Genomic DNA, 24,617 nt, shown 5'->3' with positions numbered 1-24,617 from the left:
TGGTGTAAGATGTGAGGAAATGCTACAATTACAAGATAGGAAGCATTGGTGACATGGAAATAAGAGGTGCATACAAAAAGTTGTGTGAAAATGATGTTTTGAAGGAAGAATGCAAAATTGTTGAGAAAAAGGGTTTAACAAAAGCCCTAGATTTTCCAAATGTATTAAAAATAGAGTGGATACAAATTGTACTGAGACAAATTCATGATGGTTCCTTGTGGCTGGAAGGAGGATCAATCATAATGACTAAGAAAATAATTCATAAGGTTACTGGCTACCCAACCCTAGATCAACCAAAAACACTTAGAAGTGATTCTAAGGAAATGATTGAGAAGAATATTGGAGTAGTTTGGAATAAGAGAGGTAGGACTATAGATACAATCATAGATCCTCTTATCAATTTTGCTATAAGGGTAATCTCACATAAATTCTATCAATCCTATAGATTGAATAGTGTACCCTGCATACCTGTGGATGTTGGTTATAAAATTGTTAAGAAAGATCAACATATGATCTAGAAAAACTTCAATTACAACAACTTATTGAGAACCTTGGAGCAATAAGGAAAACTAAGAGTGCACAATGCAAGTTTGGTTCTATACTAGTTTGCATTTTCTTTTATGTACCGAACACATTTCCCTCATTTGGAACAATAGGATGGAAGACTAATAGATCAGTTGCAACACAAATTAGGGAGTACATTGAGAAACTAGGAGAAAGCTTTGAATCCATAATGACTAGTTACTTTGAAGACTTCAAAAAGTCAATGAAGGAGACACTCAGAATACTAGTTTCCTTAGTTGAGAAACACTATAATGATGTATGTTTTCTTGTTGATGCTGACTACATATTTGTACAAGCTGCCACACCAAGGGTAAGATGGTTGAGACCCTTAGGTTATGAGGTCAATGTAGATGAAGCCTCAAAAACCATAAAAACTCTACTTGTAGAAGAATTAGATAAGACTACAAGAGTTTTTGGAAATTATGAGATGGTGAAATCAAAGATTTCCATAGAACTGAAAACTGCCTCTACAATAAAGAAGGACAAGCTAGTAAAGAAATTGAAAGAAAAATTTGGAGAGGGTGTCGAGGAGGAAGAGGAAGAAGAAGAAGAGGAAGAACAAATACAAGCTCAAGAATCTCTAGCTTTAACTCAAGTCATGGGAGAAGACAAAGAAGAGGAGGAGACTGAAGGTGCCAAGGGAGAAGAAGCCAAGGAAGCACCTACTCCTACTGAGTCAAAGAAGAGGAAGGCCAAGGCAAAATCCATGGCAAGGGAAAAGAAAATTGTAAAACCAAGTCAGATAAAGCCTACTACACCTACTGCAAGGGCCACCACATGTGCAACTACCCAAAAGGCTAAGGAAAAGTCAAAGCAAACAAAGAAAGGAGGACAAAAGCAAAAAAGAAAGAGAAGGAAGTATGTGGCTCAACCAGATTCTAATGAAGAGAAGATAGAATTAGATGATAACAACCAATTCAAGGTGGTAAGTCACAATCCTCTCTCAGATCTTGAGAATTTATGTGAAAATATCAAGAGCAATGCTGATTTATCAGGTTTTAGTCATATTGATTTTGATAAATTGGGTAAAGAAAAGAAAAACCAAGTGGAAGAGGCATTATATGCCATGATGTCAAAGTTCAAGAACAAACCACTATAATTTTCCAACTCAATACCTAAAAGCCTATATGATATTGTTGAGCAAAAATGACATTATTGCCTGAATTTGGAAAGAAAAATCAAGGAAAAAACACTAGCCCAAGTAATGCCAAAGTTGACAAAGGGACAAATTGCTAAGGTAGTAAAGAAATATGTAGTTAGGTTCACACATAAATATGGAGCCTTTAGCATTCTCCAAAATAATATTGAAGATGTTAAGAAATCAACAAAAATATGGAAACTCATTTATGAGTTAACCACTGTCAAGAAAGGAGAAGCTGACCCTTCAGAGGGTAAAGATGATGACAAAGATGATGATAAGGAAGATGATGAAAAAGATAATAAAATTGGAGGAGAGATAGAAAAGCAAGATGATGACAAGGCAACAACTAAGCAACAACAAGAAGAATAGAGTGTGCATGATACACAATTGCCGAGTGTTAGTCCTCCCTATGACACAACCAAAACCACTGAAACTATAACGATTAAGGATGTCTCTAATCCATCAATTCAGAACATCAATCCTCTTACTACAGAAGATTTAAAGAAAATCTTAGATCAATCTACATTGCAAGCCAAACTATGTGGCAATCTAGTTTTGGTTAGTGTAGAAGAACTACAAAAGGTAGTAACTAATGTCACAAGGGAAAAGGTGAATCCACAAGAACTGCCTTCCATCATACCTTTAGTTACTAATGTACAACCTTTGATCCAAATGATAGTAGATACATCTACCAAGGTTGTTACAATTGAGAAGAAAGCATAAGAGAAAGATATCACTGTAGGACAACAGAAGGAAACATGACAGATAGATTCATCTGTACCTACAACACAAGAACAAGATACAAGCCAAGTCAAAGTGATAGACTAGAGGAAAGCCTAAAGAGATAGAACCAAAGGTGAAGGAACAAGTGGCCATCCAAGCATTGGAAGATTTACCAGCATCTAACACACCTTCTACACAAACTCTTTAGAAGCCGAGCACAGATGCTACTCCATAGCCCAAGCTCATCAAAAGTTGAAAAGGTAATACATTATGGAGATATAAGCCTTGATGAATAAATTATTATTCCAAAATATGATTATGATAATATGACATTGGAACAAATAGGTATTTTATAGCAAGCCTTAGAAAGGAAAAAGCATCAAGAAATGCTTAGGAGAGAACATAGGCAGAAGCAAGCACTTCAAGACATCAAGGACATCTTTCTAGATGCATTTAGTCTACCAAATCTTGAAGAGACCAAGCCACTAATAGAAAAACTAACAAATATAGTGGAGAAGGTCAGTAATGAAGACCTTGATACAAATGCAAAACTATTAGAATGGGTTGAAAAGAAGTTTCAAAGCAAGGTAAATGAGAAAATATCTAGTGAGATAGCACTACAAAAAGTTGCATTGGTAGCCAAGGTTGAGGATGTGAAGAAGGTAATTGAGAATATATTCTCATTGTACACAAAGCTATGCAATCCTACACTCTTCACCCAAGAGACCAGAAGTCACATTCTAAGCTTGGAAAGCCAAATATATGCATCAGGTGCAAGACTACCTACAAATCCAGCTTAGAGTGAGAAGCATTTTAGGAAATTGCTTTAGACACAGAGTCAATTAGTTGTCTTAATAGAAGATGAGGATAACATTAGAGCCAAACCGACAAGCATTCAAGCTACCCTCACCCCACATATGGAGATAATGCACAAGGAGCTGGGCTATGTTGAAACTCTACTGAAGAAAGACCCCAATATTTCTACTTTAAATGGTCTAGGACACCTTGCTACTGAGCTTGTAATCCAAATTAAGTCATTGGATGTTGCATGTGATAACTGGGATGCAGCCCTAAGGATAATAATAGATGTCCATAAATATTTATTGGAAAAACACACCATAGGTGTATAGCCCATTTGACATAAGTGTCAAAAAGGGGAGAAATATAATATGGGGGAGTATGAACAAAAGGGAGAGAAATAAGAAAGGGGGATCATAGAAATAGGGAGAATATGATGACGGTACGCTCTGATACCATTGATGAAGTACCACTTTGATACCACTAACGAAGGGCCATACCACCCTTAGCAACTCACAACCAAGAATACAACAATACGAAGACCAATAGAAAATAAAATGCTTCCCAAAGAACACTTTTATTATACTTGAAAATCCAATACCAATTACATTAACATTTTTGCAAGATCTCTCAAGATCTAATCCAAACCCAAGCTAGTCCAGATCCACACTCTAGTAGAAACCTCCAAGATCTCAACTTGTTCTCGCAAGCCACCAAGCAACCTCCTTGTTTCTAAACCGCAGCCACTAGCTCTTCTCCAATCTTATCCAAGATCCAAGTGTAAACTGCCTCACATTCGACACTCTGTCTACACTCACAACTCCACCATAATCTTGCTGTAAACTGCCTCACATTCGGCACTCTATCCACAGACTCAGGAAAACTCACTCTTCACTTCCTCCTCTTTCACACCTTGAAGCCTTCCAAGCTTTCCAAGCTTCGCCTTCCACAGCTTCTACTTTCCAAGCTACTCCTTCTCGAGCTTCTCCTTCTCAAGCTTCTACTTCTCAAGCTTCTACTCCTCAAGCTTGATTAGAAATGCTCATATGCCTTGCTTAAATAGGCACTTACCACCCAATGAATGACTTATCCGCAACCTTCTAGAATTCCACCTACACAATATCCACAACCTTCTACAACTTCCATAACCTTCTACAATATCCAAAACTTTCTACAATATTCATAACTTTCTAGAATTCTTCCCACACACCTCAATAAATGGAATGCCAACCATTTATTTTTATTTTTTTCTATTATGCCACCTATGCACCTTGAAAATAGAAATCCCCTTTTCCTTTCCTTTCTCCTTTTTCCCCCTTTTTATTTTTTTATTATTTCTCCTCTAATTTTTATCACTTTCTCTCTCCTCCAGATTTTTTTTTTTTTTTGTCCAATTTTTTTTTTTTCAATAATTTTCCCATGCAAGATGCTCCTGCATCAGAATAAAATAGAGGAGAATAAGGAAAAAGGGGGAGATATACATTTTTGGAGGAGAAAGAAGCAAAAGGGATAGATATCAGCTAAGGGAGAGCATATCATATGAAAGAGTATCAGTAATACATCGCATTGAAGTCAAAGTGTATCAGTTAGTGTAACATTTTGAAATTTTGAAGTTTTGTATATAAGCCAAGTCATGGATATGTTATGCTCGAGAAATTAAGGATAATATTGTATGTTCAAGTGTTTTTGACACTCATGTCAAAAAGGGAGATTGTTGACCTCAGATTGGTTTTGACAAGTGAGTGTCAACACACTTAATCCATTTACTCAGTTCATGCCAAACTAGTAATACATTCCAAGCACATGTAAATATTAGACCATGCCAAGTTGCAATGAGTGCCGAGTCACTCATGGGCCAAGCAAATAGACCATGCTAAGTGATTCAGGAGCCAAGTAAACTGTGGATGCCAAGTAATGTAGGTGCTAAGTCACAGTATAAGGATCAATGCATGTCGAGCATTAGAGACTTCATATGCTGAGTGACACAGTTTTCACATATTTGTTTGTAATGGCACAAACAACTATATAAACCATTTTTGAGCCGACTTAAGATTGTATTTTGATACTTTGAAGATAAGAATGAATCTTTATTTGGATTCCCTATGCAATTACATGCATCCAATTAGAAAATGGGAAGGATTAAGCAACAAAAATGGATGAATCTTAGCCATAGATTCATACCTATCCCTAAGCCACCTAAGTCTTCTTAAGGAGGATGGAAACCCTAAACTATCTATGGATGTAGGAGAGTTGAAGGAGCGAACAAGATAGTTTGCATGCAAAGTATTCAAGGTGACTTAGAAGTTATGGTGAAAGAGTGAATTACAAAATTATTTAGAGAACATAGGATAAAGAAAGGGATACAACATTGAGACATATGATCATGAAGGATCAATAAGACATTGCTTAGAGGTCATATGTTATCAGGCAAGAAAGTGCCAACTGCAGGATCTATGCTGAGACATTTTAATAGGTGATTTCAGTTAAATCGCTTAAGCAAAGTAGTCCTAATAGGCTATATGAAATCTTTTAACAGGGTGTTTACTTAATTGTAAGTTGAAGTCCTCTAATAAGGAACACTTGTAATAGGGTGTTGAAATCCTCTAACAAGGTGAGACCTCAGAGTCTTTGTAAGCCTTTAAGAGGGAAAATATTTCATAGGGTAGATCATGTTTCAAGGTCAAAACATTGTAACCTTCATTGGATACACTTTATTACTTCAGTAGTGAAGAATTGTGGGTGTCATCCCCATCCTAGTTTTACTTTCTCACTTGGAGGGTTTTTGGGTAATCATATATGGTGTTATGTGTGTGAATTCTTACATGGTTATATGATTTAGATGCATATGCTTTACATGTTGATTTAGATGCATATGCTTTACATGTTATTTCAACTTACTTATTAATGCATGTGGTGAATAAATGGTGAAATTTTTATGGGTCCAAGGTTAAACTACTAATTCACTCACCCCCTACTCTCAGAAGTTTACCTTTCCTCTTGTAATTCCAATAGTGTTGATAGAAGGTCTCATTTTCTTTTGGGGATTTTTCTTTGTTGTACCTACTAATGGGTAAGAATGTTGCCAGCTATATAATTTTGACTAAGTATGGTTTATTAACAATATAAATAATTAGTTTATATTATGTTTTTTTATTTACATTTGTACTCTATTATAGATTTTATTTTTTACAATTGCTCTCTTTATAGTATTTCATCAGAATATTGAACAATTTAACACACTCGAATGATATACTTCAACAAAAATAGACTAGAAGTGTTTCTTAGTTGTCAAGCTTTATTTCTAGGGTTTCAAACTCTTAAGTTTCTTAAAACCAAGGTATCAAATTTTTATAGGGTTTGAAGCTCCAACATTTCTTTATGAATGAATGTTTCATTAACAACGCATTATTTTTGGTGGGTTTTTACCTATTTACCGTGGAAATTTTTGCATTATAATAGATGGATCTTTTTGAGAATAACACAAGTACATTATAGGTCAAATTTTAACCAACAATGAAAGACTTGTCCAATACTTATTTAAAAAAAAATTTATTCCCAAGTTGGTCAAAATTTTGACCAACTTAGTGTTTCCCAATTTGGTCAAAATTTAGACCAACTCGGGTTGTATTAACAAAATAGCCAAAAGTTTGAATTTGTTAATTTGTTATTCTATCTTTGCACGCTATTGGAGGTATTGGAGATGAGGATTGCAAGAGCTAAATAATCATATCTCGTGGGAGTTGAGGATTGAGAGAACTGAGGATTTTAGGATTGTGAGAGCTAAATAATCATATCTCGTGGGAGATGAGGATTTTAGGATTTTGGGAGCTATTTCCAGACCTAAGGATTTTGTGCATATCTCATGGGAGGTATGTGGGCTTCCATCTACAAATACATGCATACTTTGATGCCCTAGTTCTGGCCCGTTCAAATTTGACCACCTTGTTAGCTTTCATAGTTAGTCGGGGTTATTTTTATAAGTTGTTGTGTGCATTGAAACTTTGAATGACTGTTCCTAGCAAGATCATCATATCTTTTGGTCATTAGGATTTGAGACTATGAGACTATGTGTATGAAGTTTTAAGCCAAGAGCAGAGGCGGGCTGAGCATCGTCGGGATAGTGAGAGTTGGGTTTTCAATGCACAAATTTTCTACCACAAGATGCACCAACAACAACCCATATAATTTTAGGGAACCCTCACTGCTCTGCTTCAGTAGTGTAGTGCCCCTTTGATGATGATGTTGTTGTTTGAGAAGGAGGTATTTGAAGAAATTTATCTTGCAATGTACGAGAAGCTTAAAGTTTAGAAAGATTTCATCTATGCTTAATGGCAGAAGGATTTCAAGCAACATAATTTTCTTGTGCTCTTTAAATATGCCTACATATTTGTCTGATTATGATTTGTGTTCATTAAAAAATGAGATTGATCTCTTCTTTCTATAGATTATTGCTTGTGGAGTAGTAGTCAGGACATAAAATTTTGGTGCAACAGACTTTAAAGATACACCTGTGTATAAGGAAGCTATTGAGTCTCAAGGATTGTTTGAAGAGGCATCCAAAACACTTGAAACTCTGTAAGAGGTATGCAACTCAAAATTGAAAGAATAGAAAATGATTTTACTATTTGTATTTGTGATTATAGATTTCTAGAGAGTGGGCATTGGGATTATTTTGAGTTTACTTATCAATGATAAGATCTTGGCAAAAATGAAGTCACTTGAGTGTCATGAACAAGGATGGGAACTTCATTCAACTGTGGATTATACTATAATCATCTACCATAGATTCAATCAACATGATCAATATCATAATTATATATGAAAGATCCTTTAAATAAATTAGTTAATGAAATGAAAAATAAAATTCTATTTACTGAAAACAAATAATTAACAACATTTGAATAAATAAGAAAATATGATTTAAATAAATGGATAACTATATAAAATAATAAATTAATGATATAAATATGATTAAACAATAACTCATTCCTTCGTAGATAAATGCATAAAACAACGATAACATGAAAAAAAAACCAAACTTCGATGACTGAAAGAATAACACTAGCATCTGCTAAAATAACCTCTAAATAGATAAGATGATTGTGAAACAACCTCAATTGTTTAAATAAATATATTAGAGATATCCATGTTGGTAATTTCTCTCACAATAGAATCTAGTAGTTGCTGCTAACTAGCCGACAACACTCGAATCATATTTGATTCTGTCAATGCATATCTTTTACAACCAATTACATGAGCACACTAAATCGTGAGCCAATAAAAAAATTACAATGATTTTTCAGCTAATGAGAAAATGAAACTTGGTATAATGTGATTAACTCTACTTGAATTGGAATTTTCTGATTGAAGAAGACAACTTGGTGCCACCTCATCAGCCTTATCCTATAGCTCCATTTGAGAAGATGTGTTTTCAATGCTGGTTTGTGCAATATGGCTATTAAAACTACAATATTTCTTTTTCAATTATTAGAAAGTAACTCTCAACATTTATAAATTTTATTAGCTCATCTAAAACTATCAACTTCTTGAGGATGAATGTGCTTGCCCATGTTCTCAAATGCCCCATCTTGCAAGTCTTCTCTATCTATTGAGATCTTTCTCATCCCTTAACTTGAATTTGCATCTTGATCTAATTTGAACTTGATTGTATTTGAAGATGTCTTCATGTGATTGTACCTAACTTGATCTTGAACCTAAAATGTACTTTGATGATGTATCTTCCTCTCATTTGGACATCTTGAAACTTGAAGCACTCCTTGTGTAGCTTGATCTCATTCGAAGTCTTGGACTTGAGCTTGTAACATCATCTCCATCTTCCACCTCCCAGACCCTACATCTTTGACCTTGCAAAAAAAGGAGGGAAAATAATTGAGTTTATTGAATGATAAAATTTGGATATTTTCATAAGACTATATTTCCTGTACCTGTATAGGTTCCTATGATGTAGTGGGGGGGGGGGGGGGGGGGGGAGATGGCTGTGTCTCTTTTTCCTCTAATATAGCATTCATCATGCTCATCAATTTTTATTGTAGTTCCTTCTCACATCATTCCTTTTGTGCAACCAACTCCCTTGCAAGAGTTGCCTGATGCTCCTATTGTTGGGCTTCTAACTATTTTGCAAGCTTTGCCTCAACACTAGTACATTTGAGACCATTTTTTGACTATTATTGGTCAAAATTTTGACCCAATTTTTGACCAAACTTTGACCAAATTCGACTAACCCATTGGTTGGAAATTTTTTGATCAAAATTTTGACCAACCTGCTGGTTGGTCAAAATTTTGACCAATACGTTGGTCGAAAAATTGCCATAGCCATGGTGCAAGTTCTGCCAGGAATTGGTCAAAATTTTGACCAATGAAGGTAGAAATTTTGACCAATGATGAGAGAAATTTTTGACCAATAAAGGTAGAAATTTTGACCAATAAAGGTCAAAAATTTTGACCAATGAAGGTAGAAATTTTGACCAATGAAGGTCAAAACTTTTAACCAATGAAGGTAGAAATTTTGACCAATGAAGGTCAAAAATTTTGACCAATAAAGGTAGAAATTTTGACCAATGAAGGTAGAAATTTCTACCAACGCGTGGGTGTCAAATTTTTTTAGGTATTCTATAAAACAATTCACATGCCTTGCATATGATATGACATTTTGCATGCATGTTACACTCTCTCATTCAACTGATGATGGAGAGTGGTTTGAAACAATGATGCTAAAAAACACACACAATCAAATCCAAAATGAAATTGCATTACAAATGGATTGTGGAAATCTGATATTGTTAATTTTGCATGCATATATGTTTAAGTTGTGATTGTCCTGGTAGACATGCATGCAAAATTAACAATATCAGATTTCCACAATCCATTTGTAATGCAATTTCATTTTGGATTTGATTGTGTGTGTTTTTTAGCATCATTGTTTCAGACCACTCTCCGTAATCCATCATTAGCCGGATGAGAGAGTGCAGGATGCATGCAAAATGTTAAATCATATGCAAGGCATGTGAACTGTTTTATAGAATACCTGAAAAACATCAATAGTAATCATTCTTTTCTACTCTTATCAGAAATAGTTCCATCAAGATAGCTCAAGTCCATACTAAATGTCTTAATGATTGAGTTTCTATATATATTTATCTTATTTTAGGGCACCAAAATGGGTTTTATCCCCTCAAACAAGTAAACAATCTATTAAAATATCCTAGATTTGTAATTATAAAGCTTTGCTTCGAACAAAATGCCACAATCAAATTGTGAACTAGAGAATAGTGCAAGGCCACATAGGCAATTACTTCCCATAAATACTATGATAAGAAAAGATAATGCTCACATACTACTTGAGATCTGAAATAGAACAAGCTTCAGCAATACATTGCAATGTGTGTGTGTGTGTGTGTGTGTGTGTGTGTGTGTGTGGATGTGCGTGCGTGCGTGCATGTGTGTGTGTGAATCTTTTGGTACTGTTACTAAAATCATTTACCTTGTAGGTAAGAACATAAGTTTTTTTCAATATACAAATCTTCAAAAGGAATTTCATATCAGAAAATAAAAGTAACAAAAACTAAATTAAATTGCAGTGCACTAGGAATCATATAGCACATAATGAGTACTAAACCTCAATTGAACAAAAGACTATACAATGGCTTCAATAAAAATGATACTACACCTAAACCATCACTTGTAGCAAGCTACTTGAAGATATGTAGTACAAACCATCCCAGAGAACAACCTCTAATTTTTAAAAACTTTCGCTTTTATTGGGTGAAGCTTTACTTTTTGCCTTGGCAAAGTCAACCAGGTCTTCAAGCAACTTATGTTCAAGTTTAACTTGTTTACTAGAAGTTAAAGATTGTTGTGGACATGCATCATTGTAAGTTCCATCATGAATGGAGATGTTTTGTGTCCTTGATATCAACTCATCATGTGTTGATTCACTGTAACCATGTGTAGACTGGCCAGAACCCAAAGCTTGTTGCTGCTGAAAAAATTGTTGTCTCTAATTGTACTTTGTTGGAGGAGGGGGAAATAATTGATATAACATTGCTATCATATATGGGAGGTCCTTGCAGATTATCTACACCTTGTGATGTATTTTGTGATTGCTCCACTTCCCAAGGAGCAAGAGGAAGGCTTTCAGAAGTCTTTTGTGTTGATGCCTTTGAATTCTGTGATTGTGGCCCATATAACAGAACTGATTGTTGTGGACTAAGAGACTGCCTTGCTAGATTTGATCATTGCAAACCCTGGCTAGATTTGTCAAAATATGACTTTGGGCCATGGTGTGGAAACTTCTAGTATTCATTCTATTGTGTTGATGACATCCCTGAAGAGTAACCTCCATTTTGATATGAAGAATTTGATTGTGAATTCAAAGGATATGGTGAAGTTTGCTGAGAAAGAGATACTGGTGGTGAATGTGTGTATTTCTCATTGACTATGCTAGCCATTGGTAGAGTTGCAGTAGTTGGTGACTTGTAAGCATCACCACTAAGGAAATCCATTGTCTGCTTAGTTTTTTGGCTGTGAGTATCAATATTTTAAAGTCCTGGTGGTGGGGGTATCAATGGAAGTCGACCTGTTCACTGATTCTTTTCAATGTTATCAACTCTCTAATGAGCTTGTGCACTGGATCTTGACCTACAATGCATAAAATACTGTTATTTCTCTTTTGATTTTTCTCTATAGAAGCCTATCAAATCATAGTACAAAATAAAAGTTTTCCACACATTTGAACTATAAATACAAAAGAAAGATGCTGGAAATTATTGACTATGGGGGTGATAAATTTAGAATTTTAAATGCTAGAAGATATTCAGATACCTTGTGGTGCAGGAGCACCTAGGTAGGCTAAGTGTGAAACCTAGGTATTTCTTTATTTTTGGCTTGTAGTGATGCTAGCCACATCACTATTCTAATAATAGGTCCTATGTGGTCCTTAGGTGTGTTTAGGAGACTTGGCAAGACCCAAAGTGACCAAGTTGCTAGAAGTTGCCGACTATTGTCAACTAGGTGACTTAGGTCCGAAAAAGGCTAAAATGGTCTAGAAAGGTTACAATGGCTTTGAATTGTTTATTTGAAGTCATTTTATGCATATTATATGTCTACTTTGTTTTTGTGCCAAATTTGGAGGTCTAACTCCATGTAGAACAAAAGTTGCTGAAATGTTGTCATGTTGTCATGACAACATTTTCTTGCAAAAAGCAACTTTTTGGCATTTGTGTGTTTAGAACATCCTAACTGTTTAGAACAGTTATGGAACTGATGGAGGAGCCTTTAAAAATGTGAGGACAACCATTTTCAGGGGGTTGGACAAGTTGGTTTTGCATTTTGTACGAATTGAGCAAGTATTTTGTTGCCGGTTTTATGCATTTGAAGGCATTTTTAATAGAGGAGGATTGAATGGCCTGATTTTTGTGTTGGAAAAGTTCTAAAATATATTTTTAAATCTTTTTGTAGTGTTTTTTTGATCATTTTAATTCATTTTCATTAGTGTAGAAAAATCTTTTTGTTCTTGGCAAATTGCTGATCTGAACAGGGCTGCACTTAGAAAATGGGATCTTAGGGCCACTTCCCACCATTGGAAACCTCTGGTATTTTGGGATTTGGAACTAGGATCCATGTACATTATGTATCAAGAAGGAGGGCCCTTGAAAGCATCAGCAAGCATTTTTAAGGTGATGCCCTAGGCAAGCCAAATGCAACTTGGCTAGGAATCACAGTTGGAAAATGAGTTATGGAGAGGATTGAGTGTACAAATACCTTAATCCGGCTGCACAGAGAGTAATGAGAAGGTCTAACCTTGCTCCAATCCAAAGGAGAGGTCTTGGAAAGGTGTCTAAGGTGGTTTTCCATCACAACAGTGATAAAGCACTTGAAATCCTCATTTTTGGCCTAAAATTGTACTTTCATTGTATGGAAATTTTGGAGGCTAGAAAATTACAGAATCTTGAAGTACTCTAAAAAGGGTATCCAAAAATATAATTTGTTTGTAGGGTTGTTAAGAAGTTTTTCAAGAAATCTTGTTTCCAGCTATTTAGGAGGGCTAATTCCTAGTAGCCTTTTTGGAGCAATTTGGTGTATCTTCCCTAGTAGATTGAATGCGCCTATGAAATCAGCATTGTTTAGGGTCATGGATGTTAGAAGGAGTCTAAAAAAACCCTAGATGAAGAACTGGTACCCTTGGAGCTATAGATGGACTTGAGGGTTAATAGCGGATTGGAGCCGGCTAGTAAGAAATTTGATGTTACTTTGTTGGTGTACCCCCAACTGAAGGATTAGGATCTCTTGAGCAAGGTCCTAGTAATTATAGGGTGTGAAGAAGCCCTAGTGGGTCTAGTGAATGACCTAAGGTAGCCCTGAGAGAGAGCTTGGGGTTTGGAAGCAAGGTTGGGGTGTTACATCAGAGTGGTATCAGAGCCAGTTAAAGATTTGGGAAAGGTAGTTAATGTTGGAAGCCGCTGAAGAATCAGTAGGAGAATCCATGATGGTGACAAATGTGGAGTTAGCTAAAGAAGTTGATGAGCAAAGGCAAAGAAATCAGCTTCTTGAAGAAGCACTAGAAGAGGTGAAGCAAAAACTAGATGCAGTTGTAGAGGCAGCCAAGAAAAGAGATGAAGAAGAAGATGGGAATGGTAAAAAGGTAGCAGAGGAAGATATTGTACCTGAACCTGATCCTATCTTGCAAGAAGAGCCCTTCTTGAAGGCAATCAAAGCCTTAGGAGGTAAAGCTTTGGAAGGAGTGCCACTTTTCAGTGGTAAGATGGATATTGATGCAGTTATGGATTGGTTAGAGGGTATGGAGAACCACTTTGAGTGTGAGTGTATCTCAGAGGCACAGAAGGTTAAGGTTGCTAAGTCAAGGCTTAGAGGCTCAGCCTTAACATGGTGGAAGTATGTACAAGATGAAAGAGTCAGCATGGGCAAGAATCCAATTGCAAATTGGAGTGCTATGGCAAACAAAATCAAGGAGAAATTCCTACCTGAAGACTTTGAGATCCAACTCCATAAAAAGAGGCAAGGACTGAAGCAAAAAGATCTTGATGTGACCTCCTACACTGAAGAATTTCAGAGGTTGTGTTTGAGATCCAAGAAGCAAGAAGAGGAGTCACTCAAGGTGGCAAGGTATCTTGGTGGCTTGAAGTGGAACATTCAAGAGGAGCTTAGCTTATGGGCCCCTACCACTATCCAAAGATGTCATCAGCTAGCTTTGAAGGTAGAAGAAAAGAACAAGAGGAAAGGAGATTCTAACTTCAAAGATAGAGGCAAAGGCAAAAATTAGAAAAATCAAAGAGGAGGCTACCAAGGCAAAGGTAGTGATCAAAAGAGCCAAAGTGAAAGCAAACCCATGGAGCAAACTATTGACCACTCTTCAAGAGGTGGTTATAATAGAGGGAGAGGAAATCAAGGAGGATCAAGTAGGGGTAGAGGAGGTAGGAGCAGCTCTTACTTTGCAACAATGAAGTGTTACAATTGTGGTCAACTAGGCCATCCTGCCTATAGGTGCCCGGACAAACCCTCTTCCTCAAGCCAAGATAAAAGGCTAGCATATGCACAAGAAGATAATAGAAGTTGCAAGGATGTTGACATAGACCATATTGAGTCTGAAAAAGGTGAGAACCTCATGTTTAGGAGGGTGCTGATCAAGCAACCAGCTTCTAATGAGCCTAGACATAGAAGGGCATTGTTTAGGATCAAGTGCAAGATCCTAGGAAAAGTATGCAAGGTGGTGGTTGATTCTGGATCAACTGATAATGTAATATCAGAGGAGGCTGTTACAAAGCTCAAACTGAAGAAGATACCTCATGACAACCCTTACAAAGTCACATGGCTTAACAAAGGGCAAAGCATCCTAGTGAATGAACAAGCATGGGTGGACTTCTCAATTGCAGGATATAAAGACCGCTTATTATGTGATATTTTGCCAATGGATGCTTGTCATCTTTTGCTAGGGAGACCTTGGCAATTTGATAGGGAAGTGGTCTATGATGGCAAGGAAAATACCATAACATTTATGAAAGGAAGCAAGACCTTCAAAATTCAGTCATTGTTAGAAGGGGATGAACCACAGTCCAAGGTGCCTAATGTGCTGCTATGTGGAGAGAAAGAGTTTATTAGAGACCTCAAGCATGAGGAGAGCCAAGGATTTGTAGTCATACTAAAGGCTGCAAGTGAAGAAAAGCCAGTCCAAGAACCTTTACCAGCAGAGGTACAAGAGTTGCTTGTAAAGTATAAGGAGATTGTTAGTGATGGTACACCAGCTACCCTACCACCAAGAAGAGTTATCAGCCATCAAATTGACTTTGTTCCAGGTGCCTCACTACCTAATAAGGCAGCCTACAAGTTAACCCCAGATCAGAACCTTGAAGTGGCAAGACAAGTCCAAGAGTTGATGGACCAAGGTTTGATCTAAAAGAGCATAAGCCCTTGTGCAGTCCCGGTGGTTTTTGCATCCAAGAAGGGAGGAAAATGGAGGTTGTGTACTGACTCAAGGGCCATTAACCGCATTACAATCAGGTATAGGTTTCCTATTCCAAGAATTGAAGACCTTATGGATTGTCTAGGAGGTGCTATGTATTTCACTAAGTTGGACTTGAAAAGTGGGTATCACCAAATTAGAATAAAGGAGGGAGATGAATGGAAGACAACATTTAAGACTACTGATGGTCTTTATGAATGGCTTGTGATGCCATTTGGTCTTTCCAATGCCCCTAGCACCTTCATGAGGCTCATGAATGAAGTGCTCAAAGACTTCACAGGCAGATTTGTGGTGGTGTATTTGGATGATATCCTCATCTACAGCAAGACCAAAGAGGAACATGTCAAGCATGTAGAAGCGGTTTTGAAGAGGCTTCATGAGGAGAAGCTATCTATCAACCTTGAGAAGTGTGACTTCTTCAAGCAAGAGTTGGTGTATCTAGGCTTTGTGGTGTCTAAAGGAACTTTGAAGATGGACAAGGAGAAAGTTGCTGCTATCCTAAGTTGGCCTACACCTACCACATCTAGTGAGGTAAGAAGTTTCCATGGTTTGTCTCAATTTTATAGGAAGTTCATTAGGAACTTTAGTGGTATTTGAGCACCATTTCTTGATACCATAAAGGGGGGAGTCAAGTCCAAGTTTAGGTGGACTTTAGAGGCTGAAAAGTCATTTGATATGTTAAAAAAACAAGTAGCTACTCAACCCATCCTAAAATTGCCTAGCTTTGAAAAGTTGTTCACCTTAGAATGTGATGCAAGTGGCCTAGCAGTGGGTGGGGTGTTGAGTCAAGAAGGTAGACCAGTAGCCTTCTATAGTGAAAAGCTAAATGAGGCCAAGAAGAAATACTCATCCTATGATCTAGAATTGTATGCCTTAGTCCAGTGTCTTAGGAAGTGGAGACACTATTTGTTGCCAAAAGAATTTGTTGTGTTTACAGATAATCAAGCTCTTAGCTACATCAACACACAGGAGAAGTTGAGCAACAGGCACTTGAAGTGGATGGAATATTTGCAGGCCTTCACCTTTACAATCAAGCATAAGAAAGGACAAATGAACAAGGTTGCTGATGCATTAAGTAGAAGGGTTTTAACAGTCCAAGAGATTCAGCTCCATAGCATTGGAGTGGAGAGTTTTCAGAATCTTTACAAGAATGATGAGGACTTTGCTGAAGCCTATAAGGTATGCATGGATTTTGGAAACCACTTTCATAGCAGATTTTCAGAATACACTTTGCAAAATGGGTTGCTATTTAAGGGTAACCAGTTGTGTGTACCAAGAGGTTCCATGAGAGAGAACCTAATACAAGAGAAGCATAATAGCAGCTTGAGTGGGCATTTTGGTATCAACAAGACAATAGAACTAGTGCAAAGGTTCTATTATTGGCCTAAATTGGTCAAAGATGTAACCAAGTATGTGGAGCAATGTATGGTGTGTATGAAGGCAAAAGGAGGAATGAGCAATGCAGGTCTTTACCAGCCCTTACCAATTCCTAGCAGACCATGGGATTGTGTAAGTATGGATTTCATTGTTGGTTTGCCTAAAACTAAGCAAGGGTATGATAGCATTTATGTTGTTGTTGATAGATTCAGTAGAATGGGACATTTCATTCCATGTAAGACAACTAATGATGCAAGTCATATAGCTCATTTGTTTTTCAAAGAGGTTGTAAGGATTCATGGACTTCCATTAAGCATTGTGTCGGATCGAGATGTGAAATTCATGAGTCACTTTTGGAAGACTTTATGGAAGAAGCTTGGCACTAACATGTCTTTTGGTTCAGCTTACCATCCTCAAACTGATGGTCAAACTAAGGTGGTTAATAGAACTTTAGGTAACCTTCTTAGGTGCCTAACTAAGGAGTATGGTCAGACTTGGGATGTTATCATCTCACAAGCAGAATATGCCTACAATGATAGCAAGAATAGGACTACCGGAAAGAGTCCTTTTGAAATTGTTTATGGCATGCACCCAAGAGGTGTGTGTGAACTAAGGTGTCTTGGAAACATGGATCAGATTAGTGGTCAAGCTGAAGACTTTGTACAAACCATGAAGGAGATTCAGGAGCAAGTCAAGAAGACTATTCAAGACAACACTCTAAAACTCAAAGCCAAGGTGGATGAAAAGAAGAAGGATGTTCAGTTTGCTGTTAGGGACTATGTGATGGTCCATTTGAACAAATCAAGGCTTCAAAAAGGCATTCCTACTAAGTTATAGATGAAGAGGGTAGGGCCTTGCAAAATATTGGCTAAATATGGAGCAAATGCCTATAAGGTAGATTTACCTTCCGATTTGGGCATATCCCCTATTTTTAATGTGCAAGACTTGGTGGCATACAAAGGTGACCCATCTCAGCTCAGTCTCGATGTTCATGAAGATCTTGAACTTGCTTCAACACCTACAAACAACAAGTTGGAGGTAGAAAAGGTGTTAGATTCAAGGGTAAAGAAGACTACAAGGCACAAGGTTTACATGGAACACCTCATCAAATGGAAGGAGAAACCAATTTCAGAGGCTACATGGGTTGCTGAACAGAGTTCAAGAAGGTTGGCATACCTCTAGATTTGTTGCAAACTGATCCACCTTGAGTTCTTTGTTGGAGGGGGGAGTATCGTGCAGGAGCACCTAGGTAGGCTAAGTGTGAAACCTAGGTATTTCTTTATTTTTGGCTTGTAGTGATGCTAGCCACATCACTATTCTAATAATAGGTCCTATGTGGTCCTTAGGTGTGTTTAGGAGACTTGGCAAGACCCAAAGTGACCAAGTTGCTAGAAGTTGCCGACTATTGTCAACTAGGTGACTTAGGTCCGGAAAAGGCTAAAATGGTCTAGAAAGGTTCCAATGGCTTTGAATTGTTTATTTGAAGTCATTTTATGCATATTATATGTCTACTTTGTTTTTGTGCCAAATTTGGAGGTCTAACTCCATGTAGAACAAAAGTTGCTGAAATGTTGTCATGTTGTCATGACAACATTTTCTTGCAAAAAGCAACTTTTTGGCATTTGTGTGTTTAGAACGTCCTAACTATTTAGAACAGTTATGGAACTGATGGAGGAGCCTTTAAAAATGTGAGGACAACCATTTTCAGGGGGTTGGACAAGTTGGTTTTGCATTTTGTACGAATTGAGCAAGTATTTTGTTGCCGATTTTATGCATTTGAAGGCATTTTTAATAGAGGAGGATTGAATGGCCTGATTTTTGTGTTGGAAAAGTTCTGAAATATTTTTTTTAATCTTTTTGTAGTGTTGTTTTGATCATTTTAATTCGTTTTCATTAGTGTAGAAAAATCTTTTTGTTCTTGGCAAATTGCTGATCTGAACAGGGCTGCACTTAGAAAATGGGATCTTAGGGCCACTTCCCACCATTGGAAACCTCTGGTATTTTGGGATTTGGAACTAGGATCCATGTACATTATGTATCAAGAAGGAGGGCCCTTGAAAGCATCATCAAGCATTTTTAAGGTGATGCCCTAGGCAAGCCAAATGCAACTTGGCTAGGAATCACAGTTGGAAAATGAGTTATGGAGAGGATTGAGTGTACAAATACCTTAATCCGGCTGCACAGCGAGTAATGAGAAGGTCTAACCTTACTCCAGTCCAAAGGAGAGGTCTTGTAAAGGTGTCTAAGGTGGTTTTTCATCACAACAGCGATAAAGCACTTGAAATCCTCATTTTTGGCCTAAAACTGTACTTTCATTGTACGGAAATTTTGGAGGCTAGAAAATTACAGAATCTTGAATTACTCTAAAAAGGGTATCCAAAAATATAATTTGTTTGTAGGGTTGTTAAGAAGTTTTTCAAGAAATCTTGTTTCCAGCTATTTAGGAGGGCTAATTCCTAGTAGCCTTTTTGGAGCAATTTGGTGTATCTTCCCTAGTAGATTGAATGCGCCTATGAAATCAGCATTGTTTAGGGTCATGGATGTTAGAAGGAGTCTAAAAAAACCCTAGATGAAGAACTGGTACCCTTGGAGCTATAGATGGACTTGAGGGTTAATAGCGGACTGGAGCCGGCTAGTAAGAAATTTGATGTTACTTTGTTGGTGTACCCCCAACTGAAGGATTAGGATCTCTTGAGCAAGGTCCTAGTAATTATAGGGTGTGAAGAAGCCCTAGTGGGTCTAGTGAATGACCTAAGGTAGCCCTGAGAGAGAGCTTGGGGTTTGGAAGCAAGGTTGGGGTGTTACATCACCTTGTGTTGGCGATACTTCTCCCTAACTGCAGTCAATGCACACCCTTTGCTATTTAGTTGTAAATTATGCAATGCATGAATAAAATCCTTCATCTCTGATACTTTATAGCCTATGTAATGTTCTAGTGTAGGATTTTGAAGATCGAGGATAATTCCCATTTTAAGAATACCATCCAAGAGAGATGTGACAAATCATCTTGCAATACAAAAGGAAAATTGTACCTCCTCCCTTGTGTAACTATTATCTGTAATGTAACCAAATTCTTCCACATGTGGAGCACAAATTTCTTCGTACTTCCTTAAAGTGACATCAAAGTAGTAGTTAAAAATTGACCAAAGAAAAGAAAAGAAAAGAAAATGTTACAGTAGGCAAGAAGTACACACGAGGCAACAAGCATGCAAGTAAAGTGTATCTGGCACAAGCTTGTACTCCTCGACAACCTATTACAACAATCTAATTTTGAATTGATTATACAGATTAATTGCACAACTACAATAGGGAAAAATAAATATACAGATAGCATGAAGAAATGCAATAAGCAACAAACCTCAACAAGCCAATCAACAAGTATGCCCCTTATATTTGCATTGATCTCCTGTTGAATTGTTTCAATGTAACAAGGTAATGCTCGCCATTTTAGCTGAAAAAGTAATTGATAACTGTAAGTATTAATCAAAAGAAGCTTCAAGAAAATGTCATAAATTCAGTCTAGCTTGACACATGAAAACCGGTAACTTTTTTGCTTCAAGTACCTATATTACTTCATTTAAGCTTAGAACATTAACAAAAATATGCAATTTTTAGTGAAGATATTTATCAACTAAATCTATATCTAGCACATATGTCATTCCCTCGTGCAAAACATCGCCATTCTTTTCTAGAATTAAAGTCAAATTCACTGGCTAATATTAAATATATGTAATCTACACTGTTCAGTCCTTTGCAAATAAAATCCATTCAAATTACTCTAAACCAGCCCAGACACCAATCAGCTAATCCATGTCACACTTTCATCATTGGTTTCAACATATGAATCCTTCAAGTATAGAACTGCCACAGAAAAAATCACTGGACAAGCAAAACTTTGAATCATTTGTAGAGTTCATTTTTGTTTCTCTGATTAATCCTAGCATAAGTGAAAATGAGAATCAACTCACGCAAGATCTCCTCCAATAAGAAGAAAGTCTCCACATGGAAGTTCTTTAACAATATTGTTCTGGCTTACTTGAAGGGAAGGTTGAGCAAGCAATCGAGCAACACTGTATGTAGAGTTTCCACCATCCCCAGTGTCTGCCATGAAGTCAAACCATAGTCCTTCTCTTGCACTTAGATGATTAAAAATAAAACCTTCCTTTGGGTCATTACTTTGTGCCTTAGTCATTGTTGCCTAATCAAATAAAGTAACTATAAATTATCACACAAAGTAAGACCCGACAAATTTTAAAACATGGCAAGTAATATCACAATTACTTACTACAATGAAAGAGAATAACATAACAAGATTACAGATTAAGAAACTTTGATATATTTAGTAGACATGCCTACATCATTCACATATCAAAGCATCCAAGAAACAATGTTACAGATACCAAAAGATCAAATGCTATCTTGAACAAATCTGCTGATGTCTTGAAATGGTACACTCTTGTCATCTTGAATCACTAACACAAGCTTCCTCAGTGGCAAAAATACACCTTGGAATTAGTGGAACAGAGTACATACCCTGAGTACCAAGGAACCATGTCTAAGAAATCTAGAGCTGCAGATGCCTTCTGAATATCAGAAACTGATGCTAATTGAGGATGTCTTAAAGCCCATCTAAAAATACAAATTGAAACCGAAATAATGAAATTTCACAAAAGTCAAGATAAAGTGACAAATGATAATTTCAAAACAATCAACCTTGTAAAGCAATTTTCAATGTGACATACCCAGTTGACCTTTCAACTACATAATTTGCAATGTATAATCCTATAAATGTTGCCCACAAAGAAAACATAGGTGAGATTATGTCAACTGACTACAAATGAAACATATGGTTAGTAAAGATACTCCCATTGACTAAATTTTATTTAATGGTATCAGATTTCCCACAATCTATAAATTTAATCGTTGTTGTTTCTAGATTAGACCATCTATGAATTTTTGAATACAAAAACTCACACATGATCTAATCCAGAAACAACAACAATCCAAATTTATTTGTTTACTTCAGAACATACTTAAGTTGTAAAGATTAGTTGTTACTTTGGAACACAGTTTGTCCAATAAAAAGTATGATTACAAATTGTGTATTCCTAGATTGGAGATAAGAAAGTCACTCTCAGATAAATAGCCACTTACCTGACCATAGAAAACCCATTTGGAAAAATACTGGGTAGTCACTTGCAGATCCAACAGATGCAAGCCAATTAGAGAAAACCTGCTCCTTCAATTCATGTACTTGTGGCCACCTTTTTATAAATGTATCCACAACAAGACCAAAATCTTTGCTTCCAAATGATTTTGTTCTAGTTGGGGCTCTATTGCCACAATAGCTGTAAAAAAAACATGCTGTGCTTAAAACCTGCAACAACAACAGACAAAATTAACTTAATCATAAGAAGAAAGGCTTGGGTTTCAATGCTAAACCTGTCATATCAAACAAATTAACATATGATCAGTTTTAGACAAATAATAGCGCTTACAACACTATTTTGCAGAATGGCAAGAATCTCAGGCCGCTTTCCTACAAAGCATGCAACGAGGCCCATATACCACATCACAAGAAATGTAATATGGAAAACCAAAAGAGCCAAGATAGACAATACAAATAATGTCAAAAATAGAGACACATTCATTTTGATGTTGACTCCCATTGACTGCATGCTTGGTAAATGATACACGCCAGCAATTAAAAGCCACATCACATACCTGCAATGTGTAAATCCATTCCTTGGTTTAGAACTTTTTTAAGAAAGGAATATTTGGACAAAAATGTCACTTAGCCATATAAATATTATCCAATAAATTTTAAGGTTTAAAACACATAATTTATTTCATATTTGAAAATTTGTGTAGTACCATTGACTGAAGTTTGAGTAGCTTGGCGGAATGGTTCGTCCTAGGAAAGGAGAGGAAAAGAAATAGAGAAAACCAAAGAAAAATGCATATATAGACCACCACATTATATTGTTGTTATCCAACTTGTGAATAAGAGTTTGGAAGTTATCAACTGATATGAAGAAAAGAGAACCAAACATAACTGCAATCATAGCATGCTGTGAATGTTCATGTGGATAAGGGTATCTGTGCATAAGAATTGTTGTCACCTTCTCCATTTTCATTTGCATTCTGTATTACAACACTAACAAATCCATTCATCTCTACTAGTTTGGTGTTCTACTTGGATACAAAGATCAATTTGGAGAATAATATATTACTCATAAGGTAACAATGAAAAGTAGTGACTCATAATCCTTATGGAAGGCAATGACCCTCCCACCAATAAAGGAGGGTTCCATCTAAAGTTTAAACATTGAAAGGGATACAAGTGATGTGAATCTAAGTGATAAATAATCAGTACTCAACCAACAACCAATACTCATTAAAGGACAATTTAGAGTTTAAGGCATGACCAGATCAAACAACAATTAACAGTAGTCCCCTGCATGAGCAAAATATAATCATCAAGTATTATCTAAGCAATTAGGATGAAGAGTGCACAAAAGGACTAATACTGATTAGTAAAGATTGACCTGCATATCCATCCAAGAAATTATCTTCAGATAGGCAATTTATCAATATAGCTGTTGAAAATGGAATTTCTTATGAACAAGTAATTTTTTCAAGGGAAGAAAACATTGAACTATGATCATAAGTAAATCCTGTTATAAACAAGAGTATCCTAAATGCATTGGATCTATTCATAACATATTTCTTACAGCCAACCATTTAGAAAAATTTGAGGGGAAAGCATGGTAGGGTGCACAGAGTCTGTCACCCACAACTTAGCCCTAGAGTAGAACAACCATCCAAGTCTTCGACCCTGTGGCCCACAAGCAAACCAACTTGGCGTGGGCTACTTAATTGAGGGAACCATGACTCCTGTATCTTCCAGAGAATTTAAAAAAAAATTACGAATCCAAGATGAATTGGTAATCAATTCCTTGAATAATCTCTTTTTATGATTCTCAAGAAACTTGCTAAATTTATACATGTATATATGTATATTGCTGGTTACTTTTCAGAATTTCCTAATTCAATGGACAATCCTCTTGATTGATCCTTTATTAATGGTCTAAAGTGCTGATCTTTTCTTATTCCCATTTGATGATTTTCATATTTAACTTCTTATTTGCTTTGATTTTGCTCGATTAATTGGTTCCTTGATGTTTTATGATTCCTCCCTTTTTTATTTTTAGACATTTTGTCATTAATGCCAAGTATACTATTAGCACAATAGAGGAATTGCAGAGGTTTGCAGATTGAAATGGCCATATGATGAACATTTTTATCAGGCAGCAACATCTAATCAACTTTGCAACACTCCTCACTTCCAATGTCCCCTCAAGAACTTTCTTCTAGGCTACCCAAGTGCACTTAATGCTTCCCAAACACCATAACTTCTTCCAAGGCCTCAACCTTCATTCTTCCTTCATGAAACATATTCTTATGGCTTAACAACCATGTTCCATCCATCCCTTCATTCTAGACCACTAATCTCTT

The 24,617-nt window shown here is 36.5% G+C and overlaps 1 pseudogene; it reads right to left on the bottom strand.

Annotated features, from left to right (window-relative positions):
- Window positions 1-21,063: 21,063 nt before the first annotated feature.
- LOC149532399 (uncharacterized) lies at window positions 21,064-23,230 on the bottom strand (annotated as a pseudogene).
- Window positions 23,231-24,617: the final 1,387 nt, after the last annotated feature.

Source organism: Cupressus sempervirens, chromosome 10, assembly GCF_028749045.1.
Source record: "Cupressus sempervirens isolate cs-2001-9-10 chromosome 10, ASM2874904v1, whole genome shotgun sequence".
Classification (NCBI taxonomy): domain Eukaryota; kingdom Viridiplantae; phylum Streptophyta; class Pinopsida; order Cupressales; family Cupressaceae; genus Cupressus; species Cupressus sempervirens.
The sequence above is the reverse complement of the archived record's forward strand: the minus strand, read 5'-3'. Positions and strand labels throughout refer to the sequence as shown.